Consider the following 13,125-nt stretch of genomic DNA (forward strand, 5'->3'; position numbering starts at 1 on the left):
AAAAATCTTGTACAGGGAAATTGCAGTGCCCAGCCTTGAACAACAAAGAAAATCACTTTTTTGGGTAGCACTGATCTGCCTCTTTTTTTTTTTTTTTTTTTTTTTTTTTAAGGGCTAGCATTTTACCGAAACATCATAGAGAGATGCTTAATGGCTCATTCAAAAGCTATTTTTCATATCTAGGCTACGTGTTTTTTTTTTTATTCCACCATCTGCGAGTGCTACATGGCACTAGAAATGGCACTTTTTGTTCTATTTCTCAAGGGTGGGGGGCTAGCCGGCTACCAAAACATCATAGATAGATGTTTAACAGCTCATATAAAAGCTATTTCTCATATCTACATTTTTCCTATAAATTCCACCAACTGCAAGTGTCAAATGGCTCTAAAAATGGCACTATTGGTCCCATCAAGTAGAAAATCTGGGGCTAATGGGCTACAAGAACTTCTTAGACTAATGCTTAATGGCTCATTTGAAAGCTACTGCTCATATCTACGAGCTTTTTATCAATTCTATAATCTATAAGTGCCATATAGCACTAAAAACAGCACTTTTGGTGCCACTTTTAAGTGGAAAAGCTTGGAAGAATAAAACAGTACCATTGTAATAATTATGGTCCAAAACCCTTAACCGGAGATTTGCAAGAACCCCTTAGTAAGTCTCATTAGTCTGTTGGGAGAATTGACTTTAAACTCTTTAACATGATCAGCTGACATTGAGGCTCGAAAAATGATTATTGATATATCAAATGTTCTTAAGAGGAAGAAATTCATAGAATAACAAATAATTAAATGTTGAAACTCCAAATTACTTTTCCTTGACGTACTCCCTCCCCTTCTCTTGTTTGCAGAGGTTTAGCTTCACCAAATATTGTTTAATGCTCTTACTCTTTGTAATTGAAACTTTAATTAACCCAATATTTTATAATAGCCAATTACAAATGTATTTGCTGAATAAGTTACACAATTATGGTCCTATCTAACAGTTTGTGGTAACAAACTGTAAGCAAAGAGTGACCCGGCTCAATAGTAATCAAAACTCTAAAGAACGAAATTTTCTACGTAAAGAACGGATATAATATATATATAAAAAGAATCGGCTTATTGTGCTTATTTCAAATATATAAGTTTCATAAAGTTTAGTCTTACTGATTAAAGGCTACAAGCCTGAGAAAATTTGCCTGATTTTCGAAAAAATGGTTAAATACCCGCTAAAATTATTAGGATCTTAATGAAAGTCACGCCATCAGATTCAGCGTATCAGAAAGCCTTACTGTAGTGGTTTCAAGCTCTTCTTCAAGCTCTTCTTCAAGCTCTTCTTCAAGGTTTCAAGCCTTACTGTAGTGGTTTCAAGCTCCTATCTTCAAAAATATGGAATTTGTATTTTTTGCCAGAAAAAACACTATGGATGCATGCTAATTTGTTTTTTGTTTTGTCAGGAATTATTGTATTGACCCAGTGGTCCTAGAATACCATGAGAGGGAATTAAAAGCTCTAGTGTGCTTTTTAAGTGACCAAAAAGATTGGAGGGCAACCTGGTCCCCTTCCCCACCTCTTTTTTCCCAAAGTCATCTGATCAAAATCTTGAGATAGCCATTTTAATCACCATGGTTGAAAGGGCCAATAACTAAGCTTTTGGATATATCATGACCCCCCCCCCTCCCACAGCCCCAGGGGAAAGGTCTTTGTCGTAAAATTTGCCCATTTTTACACATAGTATTTGTTATTTTGAAGTATGTATACATTTTCGGGTGGGGAGGGGGGTCGAAATTTTTGCTTTTTTTCCACGGGGGAGTTTTCTATGGAGAGGGAAGTTTCCAGGGTTTGAACTTGTGAGGGAGCATTACTGGGTGAATTTGCCAGAATTCCTATGCAAAATTCTTTTCAAATGTCTTGCTTTCTCTTTTCCATCTCGATTTTTAAAAACAAGTTTTTTCAACTGAAAGTAAGGAGCAAAAGTAAAGCTTAAAGCCAACAGACATTGTTACGTACATGAAGGGGATTGTCTCCTCCTCAACAACTCGCTCTTTACGCCAAAGTTTGAATTGTGTCCCAATTCTTTAAGAACGACTCCTGAAACGCAAAAATCATTTAATTAGAACAACAGGAATCTCTTTTAAAGGTACTAAAAAACTTTAGCATAAAGAGCAAGGTATTGAGGAGGGGCAATCCTCTTCAATTACATAACAATTTCGGTTCGTTTTAAGTTTTAATTTTGCTTCTTACTTTCAGTTGAAAGAAGTTAGACTTTGAATCAGAATGGCGAGGATCCAATTCCTGAATATGTTTTTTTTTTTTTTTTTTTTTTTTTTCAAACATGGTTTTGTGCCTTATACATGATTGTTTTTATGCTAACTCACTATTTTTTTTAATTGTAAAATGTTACATACACTATTTTTGGAATAAATTACGCCCTGGAGCCCCACCCCTTGCCACTTAGAGTTGGAGAAGTGTAGGCATATGGTTCTAGAATCACTCAAAGTTGTATCTTCAAAGAAGGATTACTTATTATTATATTTATTTATTCATATTATTTACTTTTTTTACTATTTACGAGACAGAATAAAAATATTTGTAAAGTAAATAGAGAAATCATAGCACTAAAAATCTATTTGCGTTTTTTTCTGTGATATTTTTCTAGTTGTCAGGTTACTTTCCAACTTTTCCTTGTTTATTGCTATTCCAGTTTATCATAGATAGTCCGGTCTAGTATATATTCCAGTCTAGTATAGATAGTCTATCATCTGTCCTAAGGAATGGGAAAGTAAGTCTGCAAACCAAGATTAGAATATTGGAAGCTACAGTGATGGCAGTGCTCAAGTATGGTTCTGAAGTGTGGGCGTTTTGGAAGATTTTTGTAGCAGCAAGGAATGTTGCAGACTCCTAGATAATAAATGGCCGACCCATAGCATCTGGTTATTTATTGTGTGGATTTGAGCAGCTGTGGCAGCCAGGTACAGAGAAGTCAATGAGGATTTGTTCACACGCAGAGATTTCAGCAAAGTTTCATCTTTGATAGAGTCCTTTTGATGGCATACTAGAATACCTCTCTTTCTTCCTGGTTGTTCAAGTTACTAGAGGATGTTGGGATATTTCTGGATTAATTTCCAACAGTGCTTATTGCTTTACTTTTGCATATTTTTTGCAAAATGGTTCTCATTCTTTGATTTGGCAATGTTTTTTAATCTGCAGGGCATACATGCTAAACGTTTTCAACAGGAATTGTCTACAAATACTTTTGGGTAACCATTAGACAGACTATATTTCAAACACTAAGCTGGACAAAAATATAGTAAAAAAAAAAAACTTTCTAGGGCTATAATGAGAGAAAGGCTGACAAAACAAGGACACAGTATGCAGATGAAGGATAACAGATTGTCAAAAACCATCATTTTTGGTCATTCATCTAGGGTAAAACAACCCTGCTGTACCCTGAATGGGGTGGGAAGAGTTTGTAAGAAAGGATTTAAAGGGAGATGGAACTTTTTGGGAGGGTGTAAAGAGAGGGATTTGAATAGATTTGGGTGGAGGAGGAGAGGAGCATACACAACTGTGTTGACCTGAGGCAGCTTGGTGCTGCAGTAAGTTGTTAATAGTAGTAGTAGTAGTATTGATATTCTTTACCAGGTCATAATTCCTACTTTAGAGCTAAATTGGACAGCTTTAGAGCTCCAGCTTCTCATGGAGGGGGAGTAGCCCTGTATGATGTACTGTCCATAGTTGAAAAAAAATCTCCCTGAAGAAGTTAACACTCCTAGTGTAGAGATCTTAGGGATATAGACAAAACAATTACCCAAAGACGTTGCTCCCTGGAGTAGCTTAAAATTAACAAAATCTTTACCCAGCAATTTATGTGCTGTATACTAAAAATTCTTTGGCTCCAAGGTAGAAGTCTACTACTGACTCTATGGCCATGATTTTTCCAGGTATTTTAATAATAAAATTGCACATTTAGATTCACTAATAATGAGCAAGTTATGAGACCACACTGGCTAAGCATGATAAAAGAAATGTCACAAAGAAAACAGAGGAGACAGTTCAGCAGAAGTCTCAACCAAAATGTTTGCAGTGTATTCTCTTTCTTTCATTGCCTGTGATTACACTTGTTTTTTTATGGTTGTGCTTTTTCAATGTATTTATTTACAATCCCTTGTAAAATATGTCAAGTGTCAATTGCAATCCAAATTTTGAATTACCTTTTTGCAATTCATTTCTGCACAAAGACATCACAGTACAATTCATAGAGTTGGTGCAGTAAGAACTTCTGGTTTTGTTTCAGAATCTGTCATTTGTGACAGAGAGCAAGAAAAAACTTTGGCTTTTAAATGCTATGTCTTCCTATAAGTATTCAACTGCTTGTTGAGTGACATGTGATATAGGATTGAAGATTATGCAGTTATGGTTAGTTAAGCTAGAAGCAAGAGACTTCATTAAACCTGCATGTAAAGTTTAATTAGGTTACTTCCTTATTTGTTCAAAATCAAATTGAGAATAAATGTATGCTGAATTTGTAAAGCTTCAACAGAACTGTTAGCTTCATACTGCAGGCCAAAGTAGGCACTCAATTATATGTCAAGCAATATTAAACTAAAAATTGGCTTACGTTATTAGACGAGGTGGAGATGAAAATTTTACAATTCTGAACTACTCTAAACACAATATTAAGAAAATCCTTTCTTCATTAGTCCTACTTGGAACATAAGTATTTAGGTGGCCATCGTTTACCCCCCCCCCTCCGGCGATTACCCCTCGGAAAATACCAGTTAATACAGTTATAAAGCTGCAGAAATACTGTTATATAGCCACTAAAAGATTACAGAAGAATACCGAGGTATCTGGAAATTTTGTCAACTAAAAAAAAAAAAAATCCCAATACGCATAAAGTAAATGTCATGTTTCACTTACGCGTCTTTTCCTAGTCTTAGGTGTTTTTTTTTTTTTTTTTTTTCAATGACCGTTTTTATAAGCATAAAGTACTTTTATTAGGTTAATGTATTGCAGATATGAGCTTGAAACCTATGTAATAGGGTTTTCTGATACGCTGAATCTGACGGTGTGATTTTCATTAAAATTCTTTCACTTTTAGGGGATGTTTCCCCCTCTTTAAAAAATCGGGTAAATTTTCTCAGGCTCGTAGCCTTTGATGAGTAATACTAAACTTAATAAAATTTATATATTTAGAATAAGCATTATATAAACACATTCTTTTGATACATTTGACTTACTTGACTTATGTCCCATCCGTCCTTGGAGGTCGTTTTGGGGCCTCTTCTTTAACCAGTTCATTGATGTGCCTCCTGTAGGTACTTCTGTTGTTGGCCAGGTGGCAGAGTTGTGGCAGGTTGTAAGTTGAAAAGTTTTCTTTCCATCTCTTCGGAGGGCGACCTCTGGGTCGAGAACCGTGTACTCGTCCATCGAAGGTTATCTTCGGGAGACGAGTGCTAGCCATGCGTTGTGTATGTCCAAGCCATTTGAGTTGTTGTAGTTTTATTTTGTCCAGTATTGTAAATTTGACTTTCAGATTATAGAGAAGGTTGAAGTTGGAGCGTCTGTCATGGAATTTGATGCAAGCAATGTGTTACAGAGATTTAGTTTTTAAGGCAGCTTAGTGGCATTGATTGTCTTTTTTAAGCGTTCAAGATTTACAGGCCTAGATGGCAATCAGACTAATGAGGGAATAGAAGAGTCTCGATTTGAGAGTTGTTGTTAAGTTTTTATTCCTCCAAACGGGCATCAGAGCTTTAAGAACGGAGTTTGCAAGTGCCAGGCGTCTCTTGATGTCTTTGATTTGGTTGTTACCATAAGTAAGTAAGCTCCCAAGATACGCGAAGCCTTCCATCCACTCAGTGGTACCTTCACCAAGCTGAAGGCTGAGATTTACGTGTGAACCGAATTTGTGTGAACAGTGCATGTCTTTCATTTTTGAGGTGTTGATTGCCATCCCGAAGAGGTTGCTGGACGACTGAGCGCTGTTAGCCTGAGATTATAGATCTTGAAGGGACTCGGCTATTAGGACTATGTCATCAGTATATGTCAATTTGTCTATCACCACTCCTCCGACAAGGGCGCCGGGCGGGTTATCTGTGAGTGAAAGGGCTGCAGTTAGGAAGAGATTAAACAGCTCCGGTGATATTAGGCAACCTCGAAGTACTCCGGTAGAGGTTTTGAAGCTCTCGGTAAGTCCTTCTCCAGTCATGTTTCCAGTCATACATTTATTGACATCAAAATTCCGTTTTTAAAAGTTTCGATCACTATTGAGCCGTATCGCTTGTTTTTTTATTGTTTTTTTTTTATTACGTATATGTTATTACATATATGAGGGGGTTCTCCCCTTAGTCAATACCTCGCTCTTTACGTTAAAAGTTAAAAACAAATTTAATTCACAAACCCCTGAATCACAAAGGCCGTTTAGTTAGAATAGATAGCTCTTTTGAAAGCACTAAAAAAAACTGTAGCGTAAAGAGCAAGGCATTGACTTGGGTGTCAACCCCCTCATATACGTAATAATTTCTGTTCGTTTAAAGTTCAAATGTTGCTTCTTATTTTCAGTTGAAAAAAATTGTTTTTTTAAAATTTAATTTCTAATTGTTTTTTAAATAATGCTTGGAAATCCGGCGCCCCCTTTATAGAAATGTCTCCTACACCAAAGAAACTACCTCCACGGAAAGATTCTCCCAAGTAACCCCCTCCTCCAGAAAAAAAATCCTTCCTGAAAATGTCTGTATACTTCCCAATAACCAATAAATAATGCTGGCAAGTCCGGCGCCCCCTTAATAGCAATTTCCCTTCCCCCATGAAAACTTCCTTCATGGACAGATCCTCCAACATAACCCTCGACCCCCCCCCTCACTACCAGAAAAAAACCCTCCTGAAAACGTCTGTATACTTCCCAATAACCAATACTATATGTTAACATTGGGTAAAGTTCATAACTTTTAGCCCTCCCCCCGGGGACTTCGGGGGATTAAGTCATCTTAAAACAAATATTTTTAATATTTTCGACCATGCTGAACAAAATGGCTATCTCAAAATTTTGATCGGATGATTTTGGGGAAAAAATGAGCGTGGGAGGGGGCCTAGTTGCCCTCAAATTTTTTTGGTAACTTAAAAAGAGCACTAGAACTTTTAATTTCCATTCGAATGAGCCCTCCCACGATATTCTAGAACCACTGGGTCAATACGATCACCCCTGGAAAAAAAAATAAAAAAAAAAAAAAAAAAAAAAAAACAATCAAATAAACACACATGTGTGATATTTCTTCTGGCAAAAAATAGAAAATTCCACATTTCTGTAGATAGGAGCTTGAAACTTCTATAGTAGGGTTCTCTGATACGCTGAATATGATGGTGCGACTTTCATTAAGGTTCTATAACTTTTAGGGGGTCTTTTTCCCTATTTTTGAAAATCAGCCAAATTTTCTCAGGCGCGTAACTTTTGATGGTTAGCACTAAACTTGATGAAAGTTATATATTTGATTTCAGCATTGAAATCTGATTCTTTTGATGTATCTATTGGTATCAAAAACCCGTTTTCTAGAGTTTCGGTTACCATTGAGCCGGGTCGCTCCTTACTTACAGTTCGTTACCACGAACTGTTTGATTTGGACATAAACCAACAAAATTAGCAAACTTAACGTTTGGCCTAGATCAAGGCATTATGGGAAGGGGGAATGAGATGGAGCCAAACCAGAAGCAACTCTAAGATATCCAATAAATTGTAACTGTCTCAATGTAACAAAGCAAGGTTTTGATATTACAGTTTTTAGTTTTAACAGGACATGGGCCTAATCGGTACTGTTACTAAGGTTGGGCTATTATGCTCAGAATGCATAAATGTGTTTCCTACTCCTTTTCTTTGACTTGCTATATGAGTTTGATTATCCACTATAGAAAAGGTAATATTGGTCCAAGATTAATTTTCTGAACTAACAACAACAACAAAAAAAAAGGGTAATGCCATTTGATTCTCTGTTCAACACTCTTTCCAAACATATATTAGTTCCTACTATAACAATTAGTTAATTCTACGTTATAAGGAGGAAACCGAATAGAAACAAAAGACATATACAACTCTATTTCCTACTCAATGCTCTTTCCAAATAATACTATAAAATATATGATACATGTCCAAATAATTATAATTGCTGCTGTTACAATTGCATCCCAGTCCCCCTCCCTCTACTTTTGGGACTCAATTTGATGGATTTCCTTGAGTTCTATAAAAGTTATAAGAATGTTCTATCAAAACTTTTATGAAGGAAAAAGCTGAAGTATTTGTATAGTAGCTTTTAAAGGTGTGTTAATAATGCAAGAAAGATATCAGCCATTCCATGTGAGATCAACCTGGCTTATCTATATAAGATAAGAACCAACCCTAAAATACCTTAAATTGTAACTTGGAGCAATCTAAGGATTTCTCCTTGTAGAGCTCCAGATTTGACAATTTGAGTTGTATTCAGGATCAACAACTCAATTTGAGTCGTTTTATTTATTTTTGGAAATAAGGGGAAGCTAGAGACATTCCATCTTCCAGCTTATACAGAAGACTGATGACTTTAGGGGAACAAGTGGAAAGTGTATACTTAACCAGCACCATGCTTGAACTAGTACCAGCAACCCAAGGTCAAGTAACTGTTATATCTTAAAAAGCTTTTGAGTTTGTTGAATGACACTTTTAGGAATGAATCCAAGGCCACAAATATACCCTGGTAAGCTATTGTCAAGTTACTGTATCCATGGACACAACCTGGGTTTTGAGTTTGGATAGGGGATATAAAAATAAGCTAACAAAATTTGCCCAGTGTGCCAACAAATTTGGATACACAAGCCAAATTACGCTAAAAATATACGCCAAATTCCAAGGTGTCAGAATGCAGTGCCAACACCTTGGAACTTGGGGGGAGGAGTCCATGTCCCTTCTCCCACTAACTGCACCCCTGCCCTGACTATGTCAATCATTTTTCTAATTCTGGGACTTAGAAAATTATGTCCATGACAGGTTTATACGTATCTGAATTCTGACAGAAAAAATGTTATAGCTTAATTTTGAGTTTTTATCATATTTTTCATTGGCTCAAGTTTTGAAAATACAAGTCTTTGTTATTTTGATAGCAAAAACCCATCAAATAAAATTTTAACTCAAATTTTGACAAGTTTATATATTTTTTTAAACATGGAGGATAAATACTAAAGATGTGTTATGTTAGAAAATAATGCATACCTTCCTTAATTAAAAATTAATTTTTGTGGAAGTACAATAAAGTCAAAATTGTCAGAATTTTGAACAGCTTTAAAACCAAAAAGGTATGCAATTTTTTTTGTTTGCAAATTTGGTTAATTTAAAGGGATTAAATCTACTGAATTTTGTCAAAATACTTGACCATAGGTGTCATGGCCTGGTTGATCTTATCTGAAATGCCTGCATCTTTCTTCTATGAGTACAATACTTTTACAACTTAGGCCACTATGTAAATACTTTTGTTTTTCACTTAATTTTGGCAGGCCCCACTTCTATTTTTTTTTTTTTTATAACTCTGGAAGATTTTATTGCAGATAATTGATTCAAAATCAGACGAAAAAGGGGAAAAAACAAGGAAACACATTTCATTGATACTTGCTACATATTACAAAGAAAGAATCTCATTGATTATTATTTTAGTCCAAGGGCTATATGAAACCATTAGAAATATAAAGCTGTCTCTTTTTGTTCTAGCATGTCTCCCTCTGGAGAGCTAGTATTCTAAACTCTACCTTTTTAATAGTGCAAGCAATTCTACTGAATTTTTTCCCATCAGGCAGGGAGGGGGATCATGATACAACTGAAACAGCAGTGAAAATTATTATTTGGATGTAAGCTATTTAATATATTTTATAGAATAGAATATGATTTATTGGCTAAAATAGCACAAAAGCTAGCATAAGCACGTCAGAATTACAATAACAAACCAGATGTTACATAAAACAAAAAATTGAATCAACAATAAAACAGATGTTAGTGGATAAACATAAAACAAAAGTTATATCAATTATTAAAATGGGAAACAAAACAGGAGATAAAAGAGTTTGTGTACGTCACGGTCAACATTTGGGGATACAGGTCCAGTTGGATATTTGGAGCTCTATGAGCATTGAGTCTTGTATTAGGAAGGGTTGGAGGATTTTCTTTATAGGGAGAAAACGTCGATGATAGTCAGAACTAAGGCACTTGTGACCAAAGTTCATGGTAAGGATGTGATGTCATGATTCCAATGTAATAAGTTCAAGTCTAGCCAAACCTTCATTGTGTATAGTATAGGCTGTCCCCAGAATAATTTTTATTGCTCTTTTTTGAATAATTTCAATTTTAGAACATTGGTCTTTGGTCAACCCAGGGTGCAAGACAGGACAAGCATATTCCAGACAGGGTCTTATATAAGAACAATAAATTATTTTAAGGTTTTGGATTCATATGGTGAACCGTTTGAGAAGGGAGAAAGATTTAAGGAGAAAGCCACCTGACTTAAATAAGTGGGAAATGTGGGAGTTCCATTTAATGAGTGATATTTGGAAATACATTGAGTACAGAATAGAATTTTAAGCTTTATTCCATTTTTTACTGTTTGATTTCTTTCTTAAAACATAGATTTAACCCATAGTAGGGTGTAAGTCTTGCAGCAGTCCAGTACATAAGGAAACATGTTAAGAAAACAATTCTTACTTCATAATATGCAAAATGATCCTAATTAACATATTTTACAGAAGGAGAATCTTTATCCTAACTTCTTTCCTTGTATTTCTAGTTTTTCTATTACATTTTTAAATATTTGTATCTATTCTCTAAGTTTTGAAAATCCTTTATAAACAAACACACAGGTTCTATCTAACTAATCTAACATAACCTTTCTTAACTTAGATTATCAGTATTTGTCTATTAATAATATTTTTGGTACCATTGATGGTGTCCACCAAATTTAGATTACTTGAAAAGGAAAAATGCAGTTGAATTCATGTTTATTTTTCAGAATTTTATTTTTTAAAAATGGTACAACAGTAAAAGAAGTGAAGACAAAGGTTCTCCTCCTGCAAAAGATGTCCTGACTGCAGGATTATTCTGCATATTATGAAGTAAGAATTGTTTTCTTAGCAGGTATCCTTATGTACTAGACTGCTCCTAGATATGTGGATATACCCTAGGGCTACACACAGCCCTATTAGGGAGGAGGACTAGGATGCATCTTGAGGCATAGTGATTAGCAAATGGTAAATGTTTTGTAGTTCATATTATTGACTTACAAATAAAGTAAACATATCACTCAATTTCTTTTTTATGCTCTTCCAAATATAATAATCATTTTTGTCACAAATGAATTTAACTCCCACCATTATATATACGAATTCAGGGTATATATTTGCAAAGTAGGGGGGGGGGTAAAGTTTATTTCTGATGCAAATGGGAGGTAAGTTTAAACTTTACCCTTAATGTGCAAATATATACCCTGAATTGGTACATATAGGGGTGGGGTGAAGTTCATTTGCAACAAAAATGATTATTATATTCATATAGAGCATAAAAAATGCATTTAGTTGTATGTTTACTTTATTTGTAAGTCAATAATATGAACTGCAAAAAAAATTAGCTAGCAAACTTGGAAAGAGTGTAAAAAGGTAGATCAATTGGTGGGGCAACCAAAGCCTATTAATTCTAATCAAAGTATCAATGAATTCACCTTCTTTTTTGGTAAAATTCTACTTTAGCTACTTTTGGCTATCATGGAAAGGAGTTAGGTTAGAAAAGTGAAACTTTCAGGCATGGATCTACAGACTAAAGTATGTCCCAGGAAGGTATTTTTAAGCACCTACCTCCACTCCTTATCCCTCTAGAGGCTCCTGACCTTTAAAAATATGCTGTTGTAAAAGTGAAACCTTGCAAAATAGATTTTCTGCTTAAATAAAGTACAACAAAATTGGATAAATTTGCAGATGGCACTATAATTTAACTAGGATGAAAGTGAAAACATCATTTGATGCCTTTTTTATGCTCTTTCATAATTCAATAATTGCTTCTGTTGCAAATCGCATCTTGAGCCCTTAAAGGGGCCCCAAAAGTATTTCATTTTTGTAACCACACAAAGAAGGCATCAACACTAGTTAAATTTTTGAAAAGCGGTTGAAAATATATCACTACGTTATAAATAAGTTGTTCAAAAGTAATATATTCCAAAAATACTTATTTATAACAATTTAAACTTCATTTATTAGGCAACTCAAATATAAACCCTTTTCCTAATGTTACAAGTTTTTCAATTGTAGTTGACCATAGAGCTGAATTTTGTGATTCAAAACTTTGCTGTTGACAGTTCAGGGTATATATTTGCACATTAGGGGGGGGGGGGTGCAGTGGGTAAATTACATGGTAACTTTGCAGTGGGCTATATAATTTAGCTAGGATGAAAGTGAAAACATCATTTGAGGCTTTTATTATGCTCTTTCACAATTCATATAAAATACCTCTGGGGCCCCTTTAATGGCTCAAGATGCAATTTGCAACAGAAGTGATTATTGAATTATGAAAGAGCATAAAAAAAGCATCAAATGATGTCTTAACTTTCATCCAAGCTAAATTATAGTGCCACCTGCAAATTTACCGAAAATTGTTTTCAGCTTCACAACTTTGCTTAATCCTAATTTATAAGGTTCTAAAGATATAGGTAAAAAAAGGGTAAAATTCTACTTTAGCTACTTTTGGCTATCTTGGAAGGGAGTTTGGTTAGGAAAATGGAACTTTCAGGGAAGGGTCTATGGGCTAAAGTATGTCCCAGGAAGGTATTTTGAAGTACCTACCTCAACACCTTCTCCCTTAAAGGGTCCTGAAATTTGCCTACAAGACAGTTCTATTACCTATTGCAATTTTGACAAAACAAGATTTTACCTTAATATTTAGTTATCAGTTTCTTTTTCTCTGCCTTTAGTTCTGAAAATCCAATTCCTGTTATATGAGTAGAATTTTCAGCCATATCAATGTTTTTTTCTTCAAAATTTAGGAAATTTATTGGCATATCTTTAAAAGCTTATGAATTGAGATTGAGCAAAGTTGTGAAGCTGAAAATAATTTTGCTGTACTTCATTTAAGCAGAAGATCTGTTTTGCA

The 13,125-nt window shown here is 34.8% G+C and overlaps 1 protein-coding gene across 3 annotated transcripts in view; it reads right to left on the bottom strand.

Moving 5' to 3' along the window:
• The window catches only part of LOC148944089 (leptin receptor gene-related protein), a 53,812-nt gene that overhangs the window by 21,363 nt on the left and 19,324 nt on the right, over window positions 1-13,125 (bottom strand). The gene's annotated exons all lie outside the window — the stretch shown is intronic.

Source organism: Artemia sp. Qi Xiang Cuo, chromosome 14 (genome assembly GCF_049724085.1).
Source record: "Artemia sp. Qi Xiang Cuo chromosome 14, ASM4972408v1, whole genome shotgun sequence".
NCBI lineage: Eukaryota > Metazoa > Arthropoda > Branchiopoda > Anostraca > Artemiidae > Artemia > Artemia sp. Qi Xiang Cuo.